The 6,890-nt window shown below is 35.8% G+C and overlaps 1 pseudogene; it reads right to left on the reverse strand.

Annotated features, from left to right (window-relative positions):
* Positions 1 to 4,772: 4,772 nt before the first annotated feature.
* On the reverse strand, positions 4,773 to 6,200 carry LOC149822438 (putative alkaline/neutral invertase B pseudogene; annotated as a pseudogene).
* Positions 6,201 to 6,890: the final 690 nt, after the last annotated feature.

The following is a 6,890-nucleotide window of genomic DNA, read 5'->3' on the forward strand; positions in this document are numbered from 1 at the left end:
TTTTGTTTATCATATCTCTTGATTGAATTCATTCATAACGCATTCCCATCACTTTCACATCATTTCCATGACATGGTAATCCTCCTGCATCAAAATCAACACCATCCAGCATTGTGGCATCACCATTGGCATCCCCATTTCATAAATATTACGGTTTATTTGCAATGCCTATAGCATCACTCATTCATTTACCATATTTTGGTTCAGTACCAATGTATATCATATGGTATTAACCATGTGTGATGTTCACCATTTGATTTCCCTTCTTTATATCGTTGCAATTTACTTATATCAGTTCGCATTGTGAAGGTACATATAAATAGGAGTATATTCAGTTCCATCTACTGGATATTTTGCCCCATTTGTAGTACAGTTCTACATCCATTTCCCTTCCTTTTGCTTTCTTATGTATATTTGCATTCATTTTCTTGATAGTCATATGCTCTAATCCGGCATGGAATCAATTGTTGCCCCTATATTGTATATATATGTAGTGATTTTTCCATTTTATCATGATGTAGCTTTGCACATCTGCATATGAGTCAACATCACGTCGGACCTCTGTGTCCTGATCACTATGTACCCATATCATTTTTCTCCACACCATTGCATCTTAACCATCACATTAGCATCTTGTTGTTCCATCATATGTTCTTAGATACAACTGGACATCTTCATTCATTTTTTTTCATGCATCATAAGCATTGTGGTCTTGAGATGCACTTTCTGCTATACGTTAACTTATCTAACGTATGCATTTTGGCTCATCTGGCTCATTTGAATCAGTTACTGTGTATTATCATTATTTGCGAGTTTTTTTTTCTTTTGGTTGGATCTGGCCTCTCCGGTCCCTCTTTCAATAAGAGCTCATTGCTTTGACAAAAGGTGATGTTAAGGCATCAGATCTAGCCGTACCTTGCCTGGGTTAGTAAGACAAGTGACACAGTAGCATTAAGATCTACTATCATGTTTGGTTTTATCTGTCTTTGTTATTACATTATCCCTGATCATTAAGATCATTGTACAAGTTATTTATCTTCGGTATTATGTTATCTCCATTTATTAGTATTGAGAAACAATGAAACACCATTGTAGTGATGATGACGTTGATTTCCCAATCCCCTTTATGTGTTAAGAGTCATCCAGCCTGATAGTTGGTTGAAGGCCTGTCATCCATGTATTCGGTTGCTATGGCATATTATCACACAGATGTAGGCTATCCAACCCATTACCACCATTCACTCTTCTTCCACATCACAAAAAGCCGAACTGCATAGACCGAGCTTAGACACCTATACTCACACATTATCATCTCATTAAACCTGCAAATGAAGACTTATCATAGTCTGTTGGCTAAATTGGTGGGATCAAGGGAGAAAGGATGAAGTGAGGTTTCTAGGCCTGGGCCTAAACATGGCTTCAAGGTTATCATGGGGAACAACACATTTTTCAAGTAAGAAGAATTTATAGGGCAAGGTGCTTCGATGGAAGAGCCCCCAGTAGCAGTGGCTAAGAAGTGTAAATACATCATTGCAACGTCAGCTGGTCCTTCTGCTGCATTTGCGGTAATGTTTGACAGAGATGGTATCCTTGAATAAATATGCTCATGAAAAGGACATTACTATGTCAATAGTTGGTGGAAAATACGTCACCACAGAATAGTGAGATGAGATATCTGATTTGTTTTTTTTTTTGTCTTTTCTCTTTTCCTCTTTCTTTTTCCTTCAATTCATCGGATGGCCATATGTAGTAAATCTAGTTGTCAGATGATCTGTGCTGCAAAAGTGGTGCTTATAAATTTGTTCTACTGAATATGGAGCATACTTTCCTTTTCTCCTTTCAATCGTATGGCCAATCATTTCAAGCTATTAGCCATAGGTTTATTGTTAGGTTAGTTGCACCTGTAATAAACAAGTAGTTAATTATGGCCTGTCATTAGTTAGTGGCACATATGTAAGTCATTATTGTTAAGATTTCTTTATTACATGTGCAGTATTGTGATCATCGCAAATTTTTTCCTCTCTTGTGGTTTCTCTCTCTTCCTTTCTCTTTTCCTTTCTAGCCTCTATTTCCTCCTTTTTGAAAGGAGAAAATAAAAGACAGAAGAAGAAGAGAGAAGAGGAATTCTTTTGTGGGGTCTCACTTGACCTTGATTTGAAAATATTTAGAAAATTACTCACCTCCATTTTTGAAATATATTGCGGGAAAATGGAGAGACGGGGCTCGCTCGTCGGTACGAGGTTCGACCGTTCCTGGCGCCTTTACCAAGGGTAATCGAACCAAGGATCAAATTTATGCCTTTTTGCTTTGCCTAAATATTATCTAAGAATTTATCCTAAATCTAAATGCACAAAGAATCATACTTGTGCAATGCAAGGATGTATACTCTTTTAAGAAAATATTTTGAAAATTTCCAAGTTTTCTGAGATGAACTTGATAATGGAGTGAAGAAATGATTTCTGAATGATTGAATCAAAACTTAGAACTTGAGATAGATTGAAGTTCTAAGTCTTTGAAATAATCAGAGTTGGGAAAATAAGTTTTGAATTTGAAAAGAATGATTTGAAGCTGAGATAAAAGGAAATGAAGCTTCAAAGTCAGAAATGGACTTTGAATTTGAATTTTGAATCTGGATTTAAGAGAAGGAGATGAAATTTGAAGTGATATTGAATTCTAGATTTTGAGTTTGAAATCAAGATGGACTTGAGAAATCCAAATGATAAAAAATAGAAATGGATCTAAGAAGTTCTGATGTGATCTGGAAAGGAAATTGGATTTGAAATATGAAAATCAAGATAGATTTTGGATTTGAAATCTAGAATTGGGAACAAAATTGGTTTTGAAATCTGGAATTCAAGATGGAATTTGAATCCAAAGTCTGGATTCTAAATAGAATTGAGATCTGAGATGAAATTGAATTCTGGATTTAGAATCATAAATGAGAATTGGATCTGAAATTTGAAATGGAATTTGGATCTGAAATTTGAGATCCAAGATGGAATTGAATTCTGGATCCTAAATGAAGTCTGAGATCCAAGATAGAGTTGGATTTTGGATCCTAAAATGGAATTGGATCTGAAGTTTTTGATCCAAAGTGGAATTGAATTCTGAATCCTAAAATGGAATTGGATCTGAAATCTAAGATCCAAGATGGAGTTGGATTCTGGATCCTAAAATGGAATTGGATCTGAAGTCTGAGATCCAAAGTGGTGTTGGATTTGGGATCTGGAACTTAAATTGATTTTGGATCTGAGGTCTGAGATCCAAGATTAGAGGTGGATTCTGGATCCTAAAATGGATTTAGAAAGCCCAAATGGGACTTTTGAAGATGGATCTGGGCTTTGAAAACCCTGATTGAATTTAAAACTTTTAGAAAAGAATTGAATTTTGAGATTCAGAATCAATCTCAAAACTTTGATTTTGATAAGGAGATAAACTTGATTTTGAATTTTGAAATCAGAAGATGAATCAGAGATTTCAAAGTTAAATTGAACTTTGAAATTGGATTTGAGATATTGATTTGGATTTGAATTTTGAAAATGAATTTGGAATCTTAAAATTGATTTGAACTTTAAAGTTTGACTTATATTGGAATTTTTGAAGTTTTGAAATGAATTTGAAATTTCGAAGTCGAATTGGACTTTGAAATTGAATTTTAAATCTTGAAAATGAGATAGAATTGAATTTGAGTCTGTAAAATAGAATTGATTTGAGAAATGAAGAAGATACTCAAAATCACTTGGAGTTTTTGAAAAGAAGTTTTGAAAATATGATGCAATTCTATCCTAAATGATGAATGAATTTAAAGAATTTATAATTGGATTTGAAAAAATGAATTAAAATAAGGTTGACAATATAATACATCCTTGACTATGGTCATTGAATATATTATAAAATAATCTATATTTAAATTCAGGTAAAGAATAAAACATTTTGGTACTTTTATAGAGTTTAAAATGAAATTAATTCTCAATATATCCTGACTATGGCCATTGATATATATCTTGAGTTAATTTTAAATTAAATTCTAATAAAAGAAGAAAATATTTGAAAATATGATGATTTTTGAAAGAGGATCTAGTGTGGATCCAGTGTTATTTTATAAAAGATAAAAATCCTAAGTTTTGTTTACATCCTGATTATGGCCATTGATATAAATCATCAACTTAGGATTAATTACCTTTTACGAAATGGTGCATGTGCCATTCGTGTTTCACCATTGTGAGATTTTTGAAAAATAAAGGCAAAAAGCATGAAAACATGCAATTTATGACATTTACAATGCTCGTTCATTCTATCTAAAAGCTGGAAAATGTAAAATTTCTCATGATCATCTAACTATTACATCATTGACTTAAGATAAAGAATTTCTAAGCTAAGAAGAGGATTGCATTTTCCATGTATTTCCTGCAAAAGGCGGAGTTAGTACATGATGTGTATAGAAAATGATTTACATCACCTTGATCTTAAGGCATAATTGATGAAATATTTATACATGTCAATGGAAATGCAATGACAGAATATGCACTGAATGATGCTTGGGAACTAAGGATAGAGATTGCAGTGAAAACATTGATGTAAAGAGATAAAGGAAGAGGCTGCATACCTGATTGCTGGTTATGGTCCCTAGTTAAGTCAACAGAGGCAAAAGAAACGAGTGCTTTTCCTACCAAATGTAAGTTACTTGTGTATAGGTAGATTGGACCAGCATGAACCTTTGCTTAAGCAGCTCGAGAGAGAGAGAGAGAAAAAAAATCCTGTTTGTATATGGCTCAACAACAAAATGTGGTCGACCGAACAAGTGAAAGTTTGATCTTCTCCTCCTTAAGTGAGACCAAGCCTAGATGGGAAGGATCTTCAAGCATCATCTTGGAGACCTAATAACCAGCAATTGACCAGATTTGAATCTTGCATGATTGTTTGCCCATATACTGACCAGTTTTACCATCATGATACTCTGGCCAGCCATCCTTGTAAAGCCCACCTTCAGCAAGCTCAAGAGCCTTGCTATGTCTGGTCTCCCTATTTTAATGCAAGCTGCTGTGAGCAACCACAGAAGAACTGGCCAAGAGCCACCATTATGATAACCTGTGACTATCTGCCATTCATGACTCTCCAGAGCTGGATAGGTGACCTTAAGAGGCATTTCACCAACAAGATCCTCCCATCTCTTCTCGATAAGGATTGTTCCTGAGTAGCTAACGATGACAAAATTGTTGTGCAGTTGCCCAAAGTGAACCATCTGAAATGCATTTGAGCTGGACTGACATTCCCAATGAAGTATCAACCATTTGTTGGCATAAAATCAAATAACCAATATGGGATTGATTTGGGATTAACATTGAACAACAATATGAGGGTATTCTTCAGTCTTGTAAAAATATTGTTTAGTTGTTGAAAATCAAGCCAGAAATAAATGCACAAATGATATCTGAGAGCACGTAATCTTTTGTCTATCACTGCTATGAATCCTTCCCCACCACCTTCTGCCCTTAGAAGCCGACGAGCACACCTCAATGCCATAAAGAACAATGCTTGTATCTCAATAGGATAACCATAGATACCCATTCTATGGTCAACCATACAGCAACCATCCGCACAAAGAAGAGTTGGAAAAGCGTCAAATCCGTCAGAAAGGCAAAGCGATAATATCAACCTCATTCCTCTTTGGCAATCAGGCATTTCTATTAGGGAATGATCTCATGTAGCTTTTGTGTAAGCATGCAACATGAATATCCACCAAAACCCAGAATCCGCTGGTGCTACTCTTCCAATAGCAGTTCCTCCAACATCAGCAATTGTTGTGTCAGTACCTCTTGCATGATTGTGGAGAATCTTGAAACTTGCTAACATAACTCCTTGCCTAAGAGTGAAGCAATCAACATGCTTCACCAATGACTGAAGTCCAAGGGTCCTCAAAATTTTTTTTTTTTACTATTGCTGGTTCATTAATCATCAAGAAAGCTAAACCACTTGGAACAAAATCTCTGACAAATATCCTCGCTTGAAGCACTTAGCATCCAAGAGTGCCTTGCCTGCAAAAGGCTCTTCTGGGATCATCCAGAGGATTGATCTCCTCACAGCCACTCTTGGCCATTTGATGACTTACGGTTACTGCAAGCATAATACTGGATGAAGGATGCGAGAGCAAGCTGGAATACATCCCAGACATGGCAGATGGAGCTAGAGAGAAAAGACATCATGCTTTGCATATTTTTGAGCATGCTTATTATGTGAAAAATCATTGATCTGGTTGCCATAATCCTCTTCTCCCAATGCTCAAACTTAAAGTAATAGAGCATCAATTCTGAAGTAGATGAGAAAACAAATGAAAAGATATCAAACTCCCAAGATGAAATTTTCTGAAGACATCCTTGAGCCTTCGGCAGAATGCTCCCATCTGGATCCTATATCTTATAGGATTAGTTTTGTAGTCTGATTCCAGCACCACTCTGCTCTTCCATAGCTCGTGAATTCATATTTCCACTCGATTCCCTAGTAATCATTCTAGACTTCTGAATCATGAATATGCATCCAGACGCAACTTCAAGTTGTGGGACATGTGTTTCCAGTTGCAGAGATGCAGATCTGAAGGTGTATAGTGACAGTGGAATGCAGGGGATGGAACAGGGTGACCAAAATGTAGGTGTTCAATCACAACGCAGCCTCTTGATGAGTCACCTTCAACAGCCATGAATCGATTGGCAGCATTATCTAGAAAAGGAATTTTTAGGTGAATTTATCCAGTTGACTTCAACAAAGCCTTTGTAAGTTGAACTTCCAGCACTACTTACAACACTTTTCCAAGGTATAATGTGGAAGATGTGGCTGTAGAAATGCTACAAACTTAATTTGAATGGGAAATGCGTAATGTCCAGCAAAAGAACACC

Source organism: Nuphar pumila, chromosome 11, assembly GCF_984573655.1.
Source record: "Nuphar pumila chromosome 11, dmNupPumi1.hap1.1, whole genome shotgun sequence".
In the NCBI taxonomy this organism is placed as follows: Eukaryota; Viridiplantae; Streptophyta; class Magnoliopsida; order Nymphaeales; family Nymphaeaceae; genus Nuphar; species Nuphar pumila.